This window comes from Peromyscus eremicus, chromosome 14 (assembly GCF_949786415.1).
Source record: "Peromyscus eremicus chromosome 14, PerEre_H2_v1, whole genome shotgun sequence".
Classification (NCBI taxonomy): domain Eukaryota; kingdom Metazoa; phylum Chordata; class Mammalia; order Rodentia; family Cricetidae; genus Peromyscus; species Peromyscus eremicus.
The window spans coordinates 21,418,024-21,439,749 of record NC_081430.1 but is presented as its reverse complement, the minus strand read 5'-3'; positions in this window follow the sequence as shown (position 1 = coordinate 21,439,749).

Genomic DNA, 21,726 nt, shown 5'->3' with positions numbered 1-21,726 from the left:
GGAACAAATCAGAACAAGCGAACTTGTCATCAGAAAAATGAACTGGTGGTCCCAGGAAGCCAGGGCAGCTCTCACTTAAAGCCCCAGGACTTCCTGTCCTCGCTTGCACAGCTAAACCCTGGAAGTCGGTTCTAAGGGGATGTTGGTGACAGAGCCTCTGATGGAAACACGCGTTTTGAACAACTTGTGAGAGTCAACGAGGAGCTGTTCCTTGACACACTCGCAGGATGCAGAGCAAGCGAACACCAGAGCTGATGCTCTATCAAACTGTGATTGCCAGATAAAATTTGCTGACCCTGGACAGCATGAGGAGATTGCAGAAGACACATTCCATGAGCATGTGTCGCCTCTGGGGGACAGTGTGACACGTTCAATTGACACATGCATGCTCTAAGCAGCAGCTAACTTTCCAGGGACTTTACAGACACTCTTGCATGTTTCCTGACAAAGACGCCGACCTCCAGTTTCCTCCCTTGACAGCTCCAGATACAACACTGGAGCATCCAGACAGAAGGGTTTGCTAGTATCTTTTCTCTTGTTTCTTGTTTTCTTGTTTCATTGGTTCTATAGAATTCTGAAACCTGCTGGGAGCTTTGTCTACACAGCTCTAATGCATTTTGTGCACACAATGGCTAGAATCACAATTAATCAAAAGGATACTTCCCAATGACACATGTGTTTCTAAGGGCATCTATTGTGGTTTATCTATTATAGCAAAACTAAAGTGAGTTTCTAAAGCTTCCAAAATATATGGTAGTGGAAAAAAGAGAACACAAATTATTTATGCATCTGGAGGTACATATGCCATTAAATATAATATATATGGAGAGCTAAGGATAGCAATTACAGCATGTTTATAATAACGTAAGGACAAAATAATCCTTTAAAGATTTATTTCATTTTACATTATGTGCATGTGTGTGTAGTGGTATGTGCACATGTATGTAGGTGCCTGTGGAGGCCAGAGAAGTGTGTTAGATCCCCAGGATCTGGATCTGGAGTTACATGCATCGTGAAGCACTCAGTGTGAGTGCTGAGAACCAAATAGGGCCTTCTGCAAGAGTGGTATGTGCTCTTAACCTCTGAGCCCTCTCTCTAGCCCAAAACATAAAAATCTTACATGAATGTGTATATGGAACTAGGAAGAAAAGCTAGGCCTTCTCAACATCATGGGAAATTATATAGCTATGAACTAAAATTACAGCACTGTTTGTGTTGATGTGAACCAATCTTTAAGGTGCATGGATAAGCAACTTATAGTGTAGTGTATCTGATGTGTTCCAACTCAGATTAAAATCTGATACACATGTCCATAAATAGAGCTCTACTTGAAAATGCATGGAGTACTTCCAAAGATACATTTAAACATACAATAACATATGCCTCTGGGAGTGGAGAGGAATTAATCTTAAAATTTTTAGAATCGAAACATTAAGGTTAGATATAATCATGGGGTGCCACGTGGCATCTCAACCCATGCACACATTTTGCATGATGTTGAAATCAGGTTAGACACACCTGTTTTGCAGGCATTTCGTCACTTCTTTGTTGTGAAAACTCCTTCCTCCCCGTGTTGTGAATTATACAGTAGATTGTCGCTACCTAGATCATTGCACACCAGACAGTCTTCCTCCTGACTGTAACCTGGCACCCACTCATGGGCCTCTCTCCAATCTCTCCCCACCCAGTGCTCGCCCCAGCCTCTGACAGCCACCATTCTATTCTCACCTTCTATGAGGTCAACTCTTGTAGAGTCTATGTGTAGTGAGATCACGCAACAGTCGAGTTTCTAGGTCTGGGTTATTTCATTTGTCGTAGTGATCTGCAAAGTGCAGAATCTCATTCTTTTTATAGCTAACTCGTATTGTGAGACATAGATACACCACATTTTCTTTAGCCAATCAGTACTTGATGGGCATTTAGATTGATTCTCTATCTTGGCGATTGTGGAGAGAGCTACAATAAACGTGGAGGAGAGGGGTCTTGTTGATGTACTATCTTTATTTCTTTTGGGTCTGCACCCTGAAGTGGGAATGCTGGGTCATGTTGTATACTTCTATTGTTTTGTTGTTTGTTTGTTTTAAAGAAAATATGTGCTGTTCTCCACTGTGCTGTTCTAGTTTCTACTCCCTCTGTAGTCTCCGAGGATCCTGTTAGTTCCAGATCCTCACCAATGCTTGCTGCTTATTTATTTAATTATTTTGGTTTTTTAAGATAGTGCTTCACTGTGTTGTCCTGGATGTCCTGGAACTCACTCTGTAGCCCAGGCTGGCCTCAAACTCACAGATCCACCTGCCTCTGCTTCCATGTGCTGGGATTAAAGGTGTGTGCCACCACCACCTGGTCTGTTATTTTTTTTAACAGCCATTTTTATTGGGGTGAAGTGATATTTCATCATGGTTTTGACTTGGGTTTCCCTAATGACTAGAGACACTGAGAACTTTGCATGAACTGCTTGACTATCTTATGTCTTTTGAGGAATGTTTGTTTAGGTCTATTGCTCACTTATTAATAGGTTATTATTATTATTTTGCTATTGAGGTTTTGGAATTTCATGTTTTCTGGATATGAACCCCTTGGGGGCAGTGTCATTTGAAATGAATTTCCTGCAACTGTAGGTGGTCTCTTCCCTTTCTTGATTGTTTCCTTTGCTGTTCAGAACCTTTTCAGTGTAATGTAATTCCAGTTGTCTGTTTTTCCTTGTTTCCTGTGCTTTGGGTATCTTCTTAAAACAAAACCGAACAAAAACGTTCTGCACATTCTTATGTCCTGAAAACTTCCTCCTGTGTTCTTCTGGTGGTTTCATAGTTTCAGGTCTTACATTTAAGTATTTAATCCATTTTGAGATAAGTTTTTATGATTGGCAAAAGATGAGGCTAGTGCCTGAAAAACTGTTATTTTTGTGCTCTTGTTTATCAGGTGTGTCTGTTCTTCTTAAATCTAAAAGGAAACTTACAATTTGACTTCGACTACATATAACCAAAGAGAAAGAGAGCTGGAATCATTTCATGTAGATAAAGAAATAGAAGTTTGGGAAAGTTCGTATGGAGGATGGGGGTGGTTATATAACGTGAAACTTTAAAGGTAGTGTAGTTCAAGCAAGACAAGACTCTACACATTGTAATTTTACTTTTAGCCACAACTATCTGGTTGAAAAAGGAGTATCTTTTCTGGAGAGCTGCTTGATTTAAAAGATGTGAATAAAAGATGACAGGAAACTCATTTGTTAAGAGTGAATGCTAGAGTCCGGAGAGGTGGCTCAGAAGTTAGGAGCATTTGCTGCTCTTGCAGAGGACCCAGGTTCTTAGTACTTAAATCAGACAGCTCACAACTGCCTGTAACTTCAGTTCTAGGGAGTCTGATCCCTCTTCTAGTCTCTGTGGGCACTGCACACACATGACGCACCCACAGACAAGCAGACACACACACATACACATGAATAAAACCTAAAAAATTATCAGTTTATTAACTTAAAAAAGAATAAATGTTATAGCCACAAAACTACATAAAGGGTGTTAGAAAGAGTCACATCACCTAGAAGTCATGTGTGAAAGTGTATGGGTGAGAAACAGTGGGCAATGACTGGGTACATACCCTAGGCCAAGCTCTGTGGGTTGTCTCCTTAGACCTTTAGGACACTACATGAAATACTGTCATCTGTCGCCAGTGAGAGAACGGAGTCCAGAGAGCCCAAGTAACTTGTCTGAGGTATTGGAACCAAAAAGAAGATGTGTCCCATAGCATCATTCTTCTTGTCAATATGTCAATGTACAGAACCAGTGCCCAAGAATAGTAAAAAAATTTTTAAAAAGTCTTAAAGCTTGTAGATTGCTTCTTTTTAAATTATAAAATGTAAAATATGGGGGTTTTAATATTAGACACTAGCTCAGTGAGAGTAGCACATAACCCTTGAGGTTAGGGGCTGCTTTCAGTTACATAGACTGTGAAGTATAGACAGTGATTCTGATAGAGCAACTAGTTAGATCACACCCAGAGCATTCTTTAAAAAAGCTGCAAAACAAAAGATTAAAAAAAAATTATTAGAAGCATTTTAAAAAATTGAGTATTCCTGTACTTTAATTACTCCTTAAAACTTTACATGTTATTTCAAGTAACATTCTACAAGTATTTGTATTTTTCTGTAAGCATAATATATTCATTATTTTGTGTTTCATTTTTCCATGTGCCATACATAGTCACCTTAATGGTCTCCTTAGGGCTGAATAATCTTCTGTCATGTTAATGCACTATAATTTACTAACTAAATTGTTGGGTATTTGCCTGTTTGCATTTTCCATCATATAAAAATGTCATTTTGATTGATTTGGATCCTAATATTTTAAGTGTAAGATTTATTGTGATTGTCCCCAAATAGCTCATGGTTAGTTTTAAATTTTTTCATTAATGGAAAATTAAATGAATGGAAAGAAAAAAGAATAAAACATTTCTATATATTTTTTCTTCACTAGTCATAATTTTGGGGCAGGGCTATTGTTCGAATCTAGATGGTCTTTTAATTAAAAAAAAAAAAGGAATCAGATATCAGGGTGAAAGCTGAAAGATCAGAGAAGTAGAACAGCCAGCCACTAACTAGTTCTTACCTCTACGAAATCTTCAGTCTAAAGAGAATGAGTTCCTGTTTCCTCACATCTTATATACCTTTCTCTGCCCTGCCATATTACTTGCTGGAATTAAAGGCATGTGTGCTTCCCAAGCAAAGGCATGAGATCTCAAGTTCTGGGATTAAAGGTGTGTGCCACCACTGCCTGATCTCTATGTCTAATCTAGTGGCTGGCTTTGTCTTCTAATCCTCAGGCAAGTTTATTAGGGTACAAAATACATCACCACATTTCCCCTTTTTTGTTTAAAATAGTAAAAGAAGTTTATAACTAATATAAGAAAAACTATATACAATAAGTACAATAAGTATATACAATATATGCAGTCAAGAATTACATTAATAATGTCCAATTCACTAACATTTGACAGATTCAGAGAAAATACTCCATTATTTATGCTATTTTGGTGAGTCCAAACTGTTGTACCTAATTCACTTTCTATCCTAACTTGCGTTACCAACTGAATACTGTCTTTTGATGTCTTTCAAACTTAAACACTTTACACCTCTTTAGTGAGTTTCTTTTCTGAATTTGTTAACTAGAAAATCTATAACTATTTAATCTTCAACTCCCTCAGAGATCTGAGAAGAAAATAATATTACCTAAGTAAGCAGGTAGTGCAAACAAGTGACTTCCAAAAAATGTGAGAAATGACAGAAACAGCTGACTGGACAGTCACCCAAGATTTCTCTGCAATGTTGGGGCATCCATCTTCGGCCTACAGGCCTAGCATATCCAATAGACTCATCTGTGAAGCAGGATTTTCTAAAGGGCCTTCCTTTGCCTTGTCTTGGCAAGGTTTGGCAGTCCTTTGTGTCCTACTTGTCCATTTTGGACAGCATACTGTCAGCAGTTAAGGCAAGGGCATTTTCTTGCCCAGTGGCTGACTTTTGCTACAAGGAAAGTAAACTCCATAAGGAGTTTTTTCAATGCCCAACATCTTCTCTGAAGTAGATTGGTGCTGCCAGGAGCAGATATGTTTCATTGTCATTAAAAAAAAGAACCTTATGTTATTAAAACATCTTAAATGCCATATTCTGTAGATCTATGAAGTGTTTGAAGATGACCTGTCTATCTAAAATATATCTGTTTGACCGTGAAAACATATCTAATCTGACTATATGTTTGGTTGTAATAAGTAACTACTAACTTTCATTTCTTTACATACTAATTAGTTGGTAATAATAACTTTCAAGGACTAGCAATTTGCATGACATTGTTAAATGAACTGTATAGGTACAATACCTTGAACAAGATTAGAATCATATGTACAGTGTTTTCTAACAAAATTATCTCAAATTTGTATCAATATATAAAATTTGTATACAATATACAAAAATCCAGTTCAATGTAAAATATTTAAAACTAGTAGCTGCTTTTTAAAAGTAGATTCAATAATCTACCACTTTATCTTATCATATGCATACCCACTTTATTTTCAGAGTAGATTCAATAATCTACCCTTTTATCTTATTATTTCTATATCTCCTTTTTTTCCAGAGTAGATTCAATAATTTACCCCTTTATCCTACCATTTGTGTATCTCTTTTTTCTTTCTTTTTTTAAACAAGAACCTCGAATTTAATTTCATTTGTTTAGCTTTTTTCCTGACCATTAATAATTAACAACTTGTATCCAACCATCCTAAATAAAGATAATTATCCATAACCCATTGAATGACCAAAAGCCACCCATTCCACCTCTTGGGAATGTGGATGTTGTGTTCTTCAAATTACTTTCTGCTGTCTGGGGGCAAAGGCATCTTTAGGAAATCCCGAAAAGAAAACTTTTGGGTTAATTTGTCAAGTCCTGGGAGAGTTAGCTGTATCATTTGTCCAGTCTCTGTATAATGGGCAAGTATAGGGCTTGTCTCAAGTCCTGGCTAGAGTAGTCTGTGAGGCTGGATCATCTCAGCTGGCCATCTCAATACTGTCATGAGCAATTTGTAGTACAAAACCGATCTTTGGATGGTGTTTGTCAGCTTAATGGCATTTTCATAGTCCATGTGGAATCATCACTGTGGGATCCCATCATCTTTTTGGAGACTTCAGAGATCACATTAGGTCAGATTATTCCTTTTCTTGGTAATTTTTTCCAGGTAGTTCTCCAATCTTCTTTGGATGCTTATTTGTTCAACGATCTTTAAATTCATCAAGATGGTTGTTTTCATTATCCTGAAATGACAAAAACAAAACCCTTCCTCAACCCTAACTTTGATGAGTTTCCAAATCTAATCTTTATCAATTTTGATTTATGGTTTTTCTTGAATTTTTTTGTTCTCTTTAGCTGTTCTATCACCCCAGCAGTATGTTTGTTTTTACAGAAGGTATTAGTTTCTTTAATTGCTCTGAGAAGAGGTCACTTCTGTGATGGCCAGAAAGGACTAAATGGAATTTGACATGGGGGACCTGCAAGAGGCCCCTTGGGGAGTTTCCCGATGGCAAAGGCAAGGGATTACCTTGTCTGTCCCTTGTTGATCTACATTCATTAGTCCAATGTCTGCCTTTGCCACACCTTCTGCATAATCCAGAAGGGAGGGGCATTTTGTTACCATTGTTCCTTGAAAAAATGTTGTAGGAATGCCCTGTTTATGGTGCCCCTTTTAGGTGACCTCGTTACCGCAATTGAAACTTCTGACATTACCATTTTTCTTCAAACCTCTGGAAATCACCTCTCCTCTCCAAGTATCATCATGGTCATGAGATTCAATATTCATTGTATCTTGGATCCATTCTTCCAAGGGTGCTGATCTTGCATTTAATGGCTTAATTACCCTTTTGCATTGTGCATTAGCATTTTCAAAGCTGGAGATTCAATTATTATCTGTCTAGCTTCTGAATTTGATATCATTCTATTTACTGCTGAAGACAGTCTTTGTAAGAAATCTGTGGATGTTTCTTTTGGGCCCTGTATAACTTTTGTAAATGACTCAATTTTCTTTCCTATTTCTTCAATTCTGTCCCAAGCATTCAAGGCTGCCATGTGCCACAAAGCCAGGGTGTGGTCATCATAGAGAGATTGCCTTTGTACATTAGCATAATCTTCCTCTCCAAGTAGTTGATCTTGGGAGATATCCATACCTCTAGCCCTACTTTGTTGTTCAATGGTCTTAGCCTCATCCTTCCACTGGGTCCTCCATTGTAATTGGGGACCAGCTTCTAAGACAGCTGTAACCAAATCTTGTCAGTCTTGAGGGATAATTCTATTACAAGTTGACCACAAGTTTAATAGCTGCTTCTCAAATGGGGAATACATACTGTATGACACTATAACTTCTTTGAATATCCTCAAATCTAACATTTGCATGGGAGTCCAGTCAGCTCTTACACAGCCTTGAGAATTTGGCAGTTCCTGTAAGGTTACTGGATAGATTAAGGTTGGCTGTTTGGAAGCCTTAGGTTGTTTCTCTGTAACCGTATAGTGCAGTGCTGAGATTGGTTTACCTTTAAATTCCTCTGTCTTGAACTGAATTTCTCTATGATCTGTTTTAACAAGCTTTTCTAAAATTTTTATTTTGGCACTCACATTAACCAACTTTTTTTAATGATTAAACATAAATGATCAAACAAATAATATTTATAATTGACATTACATAAATCCCATCTACATTAATATCCTCTCATTTAATTGTTCCATTTTCAGACCGTCAATTGTGTTATCAAACAGAGACCAAATTTCCTCCATTGTAAAAATGTTTCCCGTTTTTTGATGTGGGAAAAAATTCTTTTTAAACTAATTTCTCTCTTTTTAAACTAATCTCTTCCTTTAAGAAATCTCAATTGTCTCACCAAATCTGCTGACAATGATGATTCAGATGTAAGACTGACTGCTTCTGTGTAGACCAGTAGAAGCTGTGAGTTTCAAGGCAGCTACCTAGCGTGGTAGCAGCCCAAAATGGGGATCCAGGGAAAGCCCACAACCCACCAGGAGAGAAGAAGCCAAAGAGCCAGCTGTCTGCATGACAGAGCTTGAGAAAGCGGCTACCTCCTCTGGTTTTGGAGCCCCCAAAAACCTATGGAGTTTGCTGCAGAGAGGCTGCAACAAAAACTAAGCCAGCGGATTAGGGACTCCAGTCCATGTAGGGTGGAGACTCAAGCCGAATGTAGCTTGGGCCTGAGCCAGGGCCTGCAAGGGCACAGATAAGTGGCTTTTTTGTGTGTGTGAATTTGTGCCCCACAAGTTGGATGCCAGATGTTGTTTGAATCTTAGGTGGTCTTTAATTAAAAAAAAAAAAAACAACCCCCAAACCCAGAGCCAGATATTAGGATGAAAGCTGAAAGATCAGAGAAGCAGAACAGCCAACCACTAGTTCTTACCTCTATGAAATCCTCAGCCTAAAGAGAGTGAGTTCCTGTTTCCTCATGCTTTACATACCTTTCTCTGCCATATTACTTCCTGGGATTAAAGGCATGTGTGCTTCCCAAGCAAAGGCATGAGGTCTTAAATTCTGGGATTAAAGGTGTGTGCCAGCACCGCCTGATCTCTATGTCTAGTCTAGTGGCTGGCTCTGTCCTATGATTCTCAGATGAACTTTATTAGGGCATACAACATATCACCACACAGGGCAATGATTCAGTGACTTAAGCGAAGGAGCCAGAGGTCAATGCAAAGATCCCCAAGATTGACAAAGCCGAAGAAGAGTGTTTTCTTTGGTGGAAAATACAAATGTAAGTTCTTTGATAGAAATACTTCATCATTAATGCAGGATGTAAGCATTTTGGGGGCTAGGGCATTGCCTTGCCTGTCATCCCAGATCCATCTACTGTTTTTTCTTGCATCTAGTGTTCTTGTGTATTTAATGACTGTTGAATACGTTACAGAGTGAACAATATGAGCTGATTTATCTGTGATACTTTCCTCAACCATGTAAATGTCAAGAAAAGTCTCCAAGGGAAGCTGAGAGAGATCACTCAGCCTACATAATCTATGGCAGGGGTCTCCAGGTAGGAGTGTACTGGGAGTGGACATGGATAAGCCATCCTAAGATGTCTGCTGGCCACCTTCTTGTAAAGATGCAGAACAGCATCCAGAATTACAGGACACCCCTCTTACAGCACATTATTTTATATGCATGAGACTTTCTCCATCTTTAAAGTGGTGAATCATTTCCCAGAGACTCTCTACCTTTGTTAAGCAGGAAAACATGTTTATTCATCACACCCCTCACAGAGCCAAACTATTTGAAGTAGTTTATCTTTAGAAGTAATAAGAGACGTAAGGGAGAGGATGCAGGGTCTGTGTATTGATCGAAGGAAGTCCCAGGCACCCAGAGAAATTCCTGGACTTACTGCTAGCTTTAAACAAAACAAAACAAAACAAAACAAAACAAAACAAAACAAAACAAAACAAACCTCTCCCCATTCACATTCCATTTAAATGTCTAAATCTGTCATCTTGTCCAGACATCTATTCTGACACCAAAAAACAGACTTGCCTTGTTTCTGCCATTCCAGGTTTTATTTCAATCTTAGTCACTCCCCTTTCCTTACCGACTTCACATTTAAATGTCGCCTCTGCTGGTGTGCAAACAAACTCTGGGTTCCTGTTGCTTTAGTTCTCAACTTCTCTGATCTTAAACAAAATCCACTGATTGACTGTAATGGTCAGCATAACTCTTGGCAAGGCCAAGCTACTAACTGGTGTCTGAGGAGCAGAAGCTTAGGTGCTTCCCGGGGAAACCATTCTTAGCATAATACCTTATTCACTAGAATCAAGACTTAGAAGGCTAAGGAGCAACCAATGATATGAAGGAATTAATACTTTCAAGGGACAAACTTAAATCACATACCTCTACATGTTGCTAATACAATGCACAGGAGTGCCCAGAGTCACCAAAGAAGTCCAAAGTGTCTGTCAATTATCACCTAAACCCGGATGGATTTTAAAATAAAATAATAATAATAATCATTATCATTATTATAATACTCTACATACGTGGATGTTTTGCCTGCATGTATGTCTGTGCACCACATGTGTGCCTGGTGTTTGTGGAGGTCAGAATAGGATCAGGTCTCCGTCTCCTGGAAGTGGAGTTACAGACTGTTGTGAGTCACCATGTGGGCATTGGCAATTGACCTGATTCCTCTGAAAGAGCAGCCGGTGCTCTTAACCCCTGGGCCATCTCTGGATTTGAGTGAGCCCCCTTGCTCTCAGACAGAAATGAGAACAGTCTCCAATTAACCACAGCGAATATGCTCCAACACTCCCCAGTGGGTACCAATAAAAACATAGATAGTATTGGACCCTGTATAAACTCTGGTGTTTTCCTATATACAAGACTATGCCAGAGTTTAGTTTATGAATTATGTAGATTAAGATATTAATACCAATAACTAATAACAGAACAGTTAAAACAATATCCTGCACTAAAATTCCAAGCATCATTGCTCTTGTGCTTTCCTCCATTATTAAAGTGATATTGTGGTTATTCATGCCCAAGCCCTGTGATACCGGGACATTGAATCTGATAACTGAGAAAGCTATAAAGTGACAAATGGGTGTGAGATTTACAGTCAAAGAGGAGACAGAACTTTGGGCTGTGAAAGCAATCCCAGAGAAGCTTCATTGAGGTCGGAAGACCCACTTTGAATGCGGATGACACCATCCCATGGGCTGCCGTCTCCAACTGAAGTTAACAGGCAGCTAGGGAGCTGAGCTTGCTGACTACGGGGTGATTTGGGGTGTCAAATTGACGCAAGCTAGAGTCATCAGAGAGGAAGAAGCCTCAGCTCTTGAGGAAATGCCTCCATGAGATCCAGCTATAGGCATTTATTCCATCAGTGATCAACAGAGGAAGCGCCCAGCTCATGGTGGGGGGTGCCATCGCTGGGCTGGTAGTCCTGGCTTCTGTAAGAAGGTGGGTTTACCAAGCCCCCTGGGAAGCAAGCTAGTAAGCAGCACCCCTTCTATGGCCTCTGCATCAGATCCTGCCCTGTTTGAGTTCCTGTCCTGACTTCCTTCAGTGATGAACAGCAATGGTGCAGTGTAAGCCTGACAAACCCATGCCTCCCCAACTTGCTCTTTGGTCATGGTGTTTCGCTGTAGCAAGAGAAACCCTGAGACATTGACCAGGGGTTTGATGGGGCCAGCTGCCACAAGCTCCTGCCACTGAGACTCCCCCACCGTGCAGGACTGCATGAGGAACTGTGAGCTGAAACGAAGCCTTCCTTCTGTAAGTCGCTTTGGTGTTTTGTCACGGTAATAGGAAAAGTAGCTGACACAGGCGGTGGCACACACAGAGCAAAGGGACAGCGGGTATCCTGCGTGGGTTGGAGCCGATGGCACAGATCTTATCACGCTACTCGGAGTGGCATGCCAGCTAAAATTTATGACGTGTTCGTGAGATTTTCCACTTAGTGCTTTTGGGCTATGTGTGATTGTGTGTAAACTGAAACCAAGGGAAGAGGAAGTGCAGGAGGCGCGCGGGTGTGTGCGTGTGTACATGCATGTGTGCGTGCGCGTGTGCGTGTGTGGTGTGTGTGTGACTGTTTTTTCTAAAGGACGACTGTTCATGGTTTCAACCCTCGTCAAAAGTGTAGTGTTGAAGGGACAGTGTTGCTTAGAGCACATGTGGAAAGCTGCGTGATTCTGTAAATGTGTCATGTTAGATGAATTAGTCAGGCTGCAGTGAAGAAGTGTCTGTCCATATCCTTACAAGTTGCGTTAAGAATTTTAACTTCTCCTGTGTGGTAGCTTGAGAAACAAGTTAGATAACAAGAAGGTTAGTGACTCCAAATCATCAAGCAACTCTGTGAAAATTACCCTTCTATTAATGGATCAATTTTGATGTGAGGAGAGTTCTTTAATGCCAGATTACAGCATAATGTCCAAACTGACATTAAAGAAAAATGTAGCCTAGATGTGGCTCATTATTTTTGTGTCCAGCATGTCTGCATGCTGGTGACGACTTTCAATAAAGAAACCATTCACATACCAGTCAACATTTCATTGTGGACAGTGGAGGGGAAGACGAGTCTCCACCCCTCTCTGAGCATCGACGGCAGTTCAGTTCATAGCCAGGGGGCAGTACGGTATAGCCACTGAGAAGTTGCCCTCGGTCCAGTAGATAGCTTCCCAGTGGGTCACACACGAAAGAAGGTGTGAGAGTCGGAGTGGGCATGTTGGAAAGAGGAAGGTATTCAGCGGGAAGGGTGGGGGATGAGGGAGGGAATGGGAGGATGGAAAAGACTAAAATTCATTATATACATGTATGAAACTTCTGCACAGCAAACAACTCCATCAGTACACTGAAGGTGTGGGACCCAAGCAGCAGCTTGGCTACACTGTTGCCACGACAGGCTTCATAGAGACCAGCCACATGATCCCGAAGCTGCTAGGGCACTCCCAGCTATCTTTTATGCTGGCCCATTGTTGCTGTTATGTTCAGATCACAGGGACCCCAAAAAGACCACCATGGAGACCGAATCCCCTATGTAAAAGCAAAGAGCCTTTATTTTCAAGCTTTGAGCTTGGTCTCTCCATCTGTCCAACACAGCAGTGAGAGGAGAGAGCCCTGAGCTCATGCAGGGCGGGTTTCTTTTCAGTGCACAGAGGATAAATTGTTAGAATTCCTACTCACTCCCCCAGCTACATGACTGCACATGTCCTGTCCAGTAGCCAGGCAAGATGCTTAGTCACCTCAGGGCCTTACGTCCTACATAATCTGTGCACTGTGTGATCACATAATTTGCACGCAGTGTGATCATGTAATCTATGCACATGCATGGCATGGCTACATAAGCCTGTACACACATGTGCGGGGGTGGGGTGGGGGGGTGGGGGGTGGGGTGGTGGGGTGGAGGGGACCTATAAAAGTGGGTTCCACCTATTCCTCCCCCCTCTTCCTGCACAGTCATTCCATAGGCCTGTGTGCTGGGATTCTGCTGCGCTCCAGCTGCAAGACCCGCAAATGCGCAGCTCAGGAGCTAAGCAAAGGGTCTTGTATCTTACGTCTTCAGTGTGTACTAGTGACGACGTCATAGCAGCTGTGTGGTCAAGCTGTTTTGGGGCCTCCCACAGTTGTGTCTTTGGAATGGTTCACTGTGGTTCTCAATTGAGTCTTCCCTTCTCACAGGAAATGGCTCATGTTTGTAACTGAGCAGTTTTTTTTGTTTTTTTTTTTGTCGTGCTTCCTCATGGACGTTTATCTCCTGTGGTGTGAACAGATCCAGGACGCGTGCAGTCTTCTGAGACCTACTCTTCAGCTGTTCTACCAGCAGGACATGTGAGCTCTCTATGCCCCGAGCCCCCACGACTGATCATCATCCAGGCTTAAAACTGCTGCAAACTATAAGCACAAAATAGATTTGGTTGTGTTTTAATTTGCCCTTCTTTGATTACCACAAATAATAATGAATTTGAGCACCATCTTTTTGTGTTGCCGGATCATTCGTATTTCTTGTTCTGTGGAAGCCTACGCGTGTTTTTGTTTTTGTTCTTGGGTGTGATGGTCCAACAGATCTGTAGTTCTTTGTATTTTTACTAGAGTCCTCTGTTGCTTTTTATGTGTTGAAAATACCCATGTCTGGTTTTTGACTTGTCTCTCACTTTATTTTGTTGTTTGAACAGGCATTCCTAATTTTAATATATTCAGATTTATTAGTTCCTCCCTTTGGGGGTTTTCTTTTGTTTCTCATTTAATCTCCCTGTCATAAAGATATTCTTCATTTTCTTTAAAAAAAGTTAAATAGCTTTGATTTTTATATTAAAGTCATTAATCCATAAGTGTAGAATACTTAATGATCAATTTCCCTCATTTAATACGGACATCCTATTTTACTAGTGTCGCTTATTACGGACCCTTTTAATGCTATTTGCACAGTCTGCTGCCCCTCATGCCGGGGTTTCACGTATCCATGTTCTCTTATAAGTTGTGTTCTGTTAGGTATGTGTGGCCGGTACTGCACTTTTCTCCATGATCAATGTTGTACTGTGCTAATTACTATATTTTTTTAAAAATAAATCCTCGTATCTGCTGTTGAGTTCCACGGCTTGGTTCTTCATCACTTTCCTGGGTCATGATCTTTTTTTTCTCCTTCCTTTTTGTCTAGGCGTTGAACAGGTCCTCTCAATACCAGTGCTAAACCATGGAGCAAAGGCCCCCACCCCCTGGGTATTCTTGATCCTTGGTGCCTTCCTGTAAATTTTAGGTTGTCGGGTTCAATAAAAACCACAGAACTCAAACAATATCCTTATTCATATTTGCGTTTGGAATTATTACCTCTTCACTGTCATCAGCGTCATGTTCTCATTTCCTTCCTGACCCAACTTAGATGTCATGTGTAATAACTTCCTTCCAAACATACCGAACTCCCCGCCCCTCTGGCTCTCCTTTGTACCGCCAGAACACATGCTAACTCTGTGTCTGTCCCCAATCAGCTAAAATTGCTGAAGAAGCTGGGCTTGGGTGTAGCTCAGTGGTACAGGGCTTTCTCAGCACAAATGAACTCCCAAACTTGATCATAAATAAGTGTCATTTTAAAAAAAAAAGTTGTTGGAAAACAACAAAATTAGCCATACTGCGTGGTACCATGTGAAACTCAGCACCACAAGTTGATCGCGGCTCAAGACTGTGTAGCCATTCTGTAACACAGCTGTTACAAAGATGCCACTATAGTAGTGCCTTTCCTCCGAAATCTCCTCCTTCCCGCATCTGTTCCTGCTTTCTTAGTGATCCCACAAGGCTCTTCTCTGAGGGGAGCCCAGCAAGGGTTATTATTATTATCCTGTCTGTCTGAGTGTCCACAGCAGCCGTGCTCCTGTCCTGTATCCTGGTGAGTGATTTACCATAGGTCTCTAAGACCAGCCCTTGCCATGTCTTGCTTCCCATCATCACCACCCATATTTTCCCAAGATGCCTCCTTTCATTTCCCGCTCTTCTGCATCATCACTGCTCCACTCTCTGCTTTCCCGTCAGCACAAAAAGCAGCTGTGTTTTTGCAACCAACCACCAAACTTCTTAGGAACTCTTCTGAACTGTCAGCAGATGCAGGAGGCTGCAGTGGTTAAGAGCATAAACTTAGGTGCAGCCTCCTTGCCTTCAATTTTTCTGGACAGCATGGAGGAGAACTCTCCCACTAACCCCATGTGGCTATTAACATTTAAGTTAATATTGATTAAAATAAACTGAAATTACACGTTTCTTCATTTGGAGAAGTCAGTGTGGCCAGCTACCGCCACTGAGGACGGCCCAGATGCGAAACTGATCCTTCATTCCGAGAGTTCTCCTGGACTCCAGTTGCAGGGAATGCTTTGTTTATACTAAACCTCCATCTTAACAGCATAACAGATCATCCTCTGGTGTATTTTGTGTTTGCCAGTTCGCTTGGCTATTGCCTATCTCTTTTATTTGAGCACACACTCTGAGAGCAAACTCTGCCTTATTTGCCAGTTGATCCCCGAATTCTAGAATCGTGTCTGAAGCTGCTGAGCTCAACAACGTTAATTCAGTAGGGGTTGATTGAGCATTAAAGAGCTTTGAGCTGAGCTGAGAGATGATTACCTAGCTATGTGCACTGATGTTTCATTTCTCTATTGTTATAAACATTACCTGTGATATACTGGTAGACAGTGTGGGATGCTGTGGTTAGTAGTTTGAGACTGGTAATGTTCAGAAAAAGGTCACTATCCTGGCACTTTTTTTGTTTGTCTGGCTGGTTAGTTTTGTTGTTGTTATTGTTGATTTTGAGATAGGCTCTTGCTGTGAAGCTCAGAGTGTTTTAAACTCACAATCCCCCTGCCTCAGTCTTCAGTGTGCTAGGATCCTCTTCTTCATCTGCTGTATCAGCTGTGAAATATTTTAAATCAGCTTGAGACGTGATTAGACTATTTGAAAATTAAAAAACTAGAGAACACATAGAAAGCCTTGTTTAGAAACCACAGACTACATGTGGGTTTATTTACTGAAGCAGGCCGCCTTCCATCCTTGAGAATGCTCCTTGCTATACTGCTCATGATAGCAGACAGATGGAAGCAGCTTTTATGTTTGTCTGCCTGGGGATAAATACATGAAGGCTGACTTGTGCAATAGAGCACTGTGCATCAGCAAGGAGGCAAAACCATACCACCATGCCACTGATGTGAAATGGATCTTAAAAACCTAATGGCCAGTTGAAAAATAGCATATGAATAAACATGACATAAACATTTATATGCAAAATCTTTTTTTTGTTGTTCTTGTTTTTTTTTGAAACAGGATCTCATGCAGTACAGGTTGGCCTTGAAATCTTTTCTTTTTCTCTCATACATTACATCCTGAATGCAGCTTCTCCTCCCTCTATTCATCTCAGTCCTGCCCCCAACCTCCTCTCTCCCCCCTACCCACTCTCTTCTTCTGTTTCCCTTAAAAAAAAAAAAGAAGAAGAGCAGGCCTTCCAGGGATATCAACTGAACACAGGATAACAAGTTACAAAGAAATTAGGCACAAACCCTTATATCAAGTCTGGAGAAAGCAACCCAGTAGCAGGAAAAGGGTCCCAAGGGCAGGCAGAAGAGTCAGAGACACCCCATTCTTACTGTCATGAGTCCTACAAAAACACCAACCCATACAACCATAAGGTACATGCAGAGGACCTAGCTCAGACCCACGCAGGCTCCATGGTTGTCGCTTCAATCTCTATGAACCTCTATCAGCCCTGCTTAGTTGATTCTGTAGGCCACGTTCTTGTTGTATCCTCGACCCCTCTGGCTCCTACTATCCTTCCTCTCCATCTTCTTTGGAGTTCCCCTGGCTTCGCCTAGTGTTTAGCTGTGGGTGTCTGCATCTGCTCTCGTCAGTAGCTGGGTGACACCCTTCTGATGCTAATTGGATTACATACTGATCTATGAGTATAGTAGAATACCATTAGGAATCATTTCATTGGCTTTATTTATTCATTTATTTACTTATTTATTTTGCCAGTTATGTTTGGTTCTATCCTGGATCTCTGGGCTGTCCTGCCTGTGGTTCCTGGTCATCCAGGCAGTGTCAAGTGTAGGCTCCCTTTTTTGGAGTGGGCCTCAAGTTGGACCAGTTATTCCTTGGCCTCACCCAGAAGTTCTGTGCCACCGTTACCCCAGCTCATCTTGCAGGCAGGACAGATTGTAGGATGAAGGTTTTGTGGCTGGGTTGGTGTCCCAGTCCCACTGCCAGGAACCTTGCCTGGTTACAGAAGATGGTTGGTTCGGGCTCTGTATCCCCATTACTAGGAGACTTCACTAGGGTCACTCTCCAGGGAGTACTAGGTTTCTATGTCATCCCCCAAGTGTCCCCAATTCTAGTCATCTCTCCTGGTACTCTCTGTCCCTCCCATCCCCTGCCTGATCCCTCCTGTTCCCACCCTCAGTCCACCTGCAAATCTTTTCTATTTACCCTTCCCAGGGAGATCCATGTGTCTTCCCCTGAGCCCTCCTTGTTATCTAGCCTCTTGGGTTCTGTGGACTGTAGCATGATTATACTTTATTTAACAGTTACTGTCCACTTATAAGTGAGTACATACCATGTTTGTCTTTCTGAGTCTGGGTTACTTCACTTAGGATGATTTTTTTCTAGTTCCACCCATTTGCTTGCAAATTTCATGTCATTGTTTTTAATACTCCATTTAATACTCCATTGTGTAAATGTAACACATTTTCTTTATCCATTCTTAGGTTGGGGGACATCTAGGTTGTTTCCAGTTTCTGACTATTGTGAATAAAGCTGCAATGAAAATGGTTGAGCAAGTGTCCTTGTGGTAGGATGAAGCATCCTTTGGGTATATGCCCAAGAATGGTATAGCTGGGTCTTGAGGTAGATTGATTCCCAATTTTCAGAGGAACCACCATATTGATTTCAATAGTGGATGTACAAGTTTTTACTTCCACCAACAATAGAGGAGTGTTCCCCTTGCTCCACATCCTTGTCAGCATGAACTGTCACTTGTGTTTTTGATCTTAGTCATCTGACAGGTGTTAAGATGGAATCTCATTTTGATTTGTATTTCTCTGATGGTTAAGGATGTTGAACATTTCTTTAAGTGTTTCTCAGTCATTTGAGATTCCTCTGTTGAGAATTCTGTTTAGATCTGTACCCCATTTTTTAATTGGATTATTTGGTTTGTTGATATCTAGTTTCTTGAGTTCTTTTTCTGTTTTGGATATTAGCCCTCTATCAGGTGTAGAGTTGGTGAGATTTTTTTTTCACTCTGTAGGTTACCATTTTCTCCTCTTGATGGTGTCCTTAGCCTTACAGAAGATTTTCAGTTTCATGAGGTCCCATTTATTGATTTTTGTTCTTAGTATCTGTGCTAGCAGTGTTTGGTTCAAGAAGTTGTTTCTCATGCTAATGCATTCAAGGCTATTCCCTGCTTTCTTTCTATCAGGTTCAATGTATTTGGATTTATGTTGAGATCTTTGATCTACTTGGACTTGAGTTTTGGCAGGGTGGTAAATATGGCTCAATTTGCATTCTTCTACATGCTGACATCCAGTTAGAACAGCACCATTTGTTGAAAATACTGCCTTTTTTTCCCCAGGGTCTATTTCTGGCTTCTTTATAAAAAAATCATATGTACAGAGGTGTGACCTAACAACAAAAGATAAATAATGTGTCTATAGTAAGTGGTGATACCTCACATGCATTCAATAATATTTCTTGAGAACTAATGTTTATGTTGTTATGCTGAATGCTAAGGGTTTCAGTGATGGTGGCACTCAGGAGCCTTGCTCCCTAGGAATTGGGCTGCTTTCTTAGTTGACATAATAACTCAACTATACCTGAAGCTGTTAAGTCATGAAAGAAAACACAGAATAGTCACATCAAAATGAGGTATATCATGAAGTCCTAGAGCTCAGAGATCCTGGAGTCCATGGAGACCAATTGGCGGAGGGTTAACCTGCAGATAGAGTCACTAGACGGAGGAAGTGAAGTGTGCTCCAGACTAGGGGAAGAACCTTTGAACAGGTATGAAAGGGATTAGTAAAACCATCCTGTGGAGAGCAGGGGACAGAAAATTGAATAGAATGGGATGTGGACATAGAGATTCATTCCTTTCTTTTCCTTTCTTTCTTTCTTTCTTTCTTTCTTTCTTTCTTTCTTTCTTTCTTTCTTTCCTCTTTTCTTCTTCTTCTTCTTCATCTTCTTCTTCATCTTTTTCTTCTTCTTCTTTGTTTTTGTTTTTTGAGCCAGGGTTTCTCTGTGTAACAGTCCTGACTGTCCTGGAACTAGCTTTGTGGAGATTCCTTCCTAGAATATTTATTTATTTATTTATTTATTCATTCATTCATTTATTTATTTATTTATTGCGCGCATATGTGTGTGTGTGTGTGTGTGTGTGTGTGTGTGTGTGTGTGTGCCATAGCATGCAGATTGAGGTCAGAGGACAACTTTGTGGAGGCAGCAGCTCTCTTACCACCTTTTTTTCATTTGTAAATAGGATTTATTATACAAATTCTGTTTTTTTTCATTTGTAAATAGGATTTATTATACAATTTCTCTGGTTTTCCATTTTCCTTCATTGAAAATGTGTTTACAATCTGAAAAGCAGACAAATTTTTCCTGATGCAATATTTCAATTATCTTATTTGAGCATCACTGAGACAGCTCTATTGGAAATGTCTGTGTTGTGCAAGGCTATAACCTCGTCTTGATCATCATATGAAGATGGACAAAAGTAGACTCCACAAAATTGTCTTCTGGTCTCTACCTATCTGTCATGGCCTAAAAACCTATGGTCATATTACACACATACTACAGAAATTTTTCAAAATAGCTCTCACTGCCAATACATTATCTGGCACCTCCATAATTCCCTTAGAAGGCAATACTTCAAGATGGTGTGCCAAATGGATAACTGAAAAGGACATGAAGATGCATGAATCTTCAAATAATATATACATATCCATAGGACATCAAGTTATATGGTAAAATATTCAGTTGATTGCTGATTGTCCTATGTTATTACATCTCTCCCAGAGAGTCTCCTACCACCTTTATGTGTGTTATTGGGCTTACATGGTAAACACTTTTTTATTTTATTTTATTTTATTTTTTTGGTTTTTTGAGACAGGGTTTCTCTGTGTAGCTTTGCGCCTTTCCTGGAGCTCACTTGGTAGCCCAGGCTGGCCTCGAACTCACAGAGATCCGCCTGCCTCTGCCTCCCGAGTGCTGGGATTAAAGACGTACGCCACCACCGCCCGGCTGGCAAACACTTTTATCCAGTCTCTGAGCCAACTTGCCAGTCCGGACTTAATGATTCTTAGTGCCAAATCTACGAATATATACATCAAGCAATTGGTATGTAGGGAGCATTTGACTACTGTGGGTGTAGCACAATGGTATGGTTGGCTGTATTTCTTTGAACGTTTGACTGTTTGTGATATAGTAAACTGGAATTAGAAGTCAGGGACTCCAGCAGTTGGAAGATGGGATTGAAGTGAGCTGTTGGTGGTAGAAATGGGAAAGGGAAGAGCTAATATTTCCTGTGGGGTAGGCATTATTTCCAGACTTCACGGAGCACAGAGAGCAAAATATTGTCTGAAGATCTCATAGCTATTAAGTGCCAGCCCTTAGAACCCAATTGGGGTTTCTCAGACTTTGAAAATGTAGCTGAGTGCCCACTTCTTATTCCAGTCTGCCGTGCACATCACAATCAGACCCGTATTCAAAATCAAGCTAACCACATCCCCGTGATGCCCCTGCTGCCCTCAATGGCTCCCCATGTACCTGCTGTGGAAAGTCTCATCTGTCTTGAGAAACGGATGAGAGTGCTTGAGGGGCATTTGGGTCCAGAAGATGAAAGAGAAAAAAGCTGAAAGAACAATGAGGTTTTGATTGCCAGGAAAGTGCTGGATGGAAACTAGGAATCTGCGAGGGTCAGCTGGTTTGGTGGAGGAGAAAATGAGTTCAGTGTGGAGGCTGGAAAGTTTGAGCTGATGGTGGGTCATTCTGGTACAGATGGCTGAGAGACTGTTGGGAGGGCAGTGGTGTAAGCTTTCAGACCTCATGTGTTGAAAGTCATCAGCACCGATTCATCATTATGTTCTGAAGACAGAAGTTTCCAGGAAGGATGAGTGGAAATGAAAAAAAAGAAGAGCTGAGTGTCAGGATAAGAGGCCCACACTTAGGGTTGTTCATTCTGGGAAATGAAAGTGC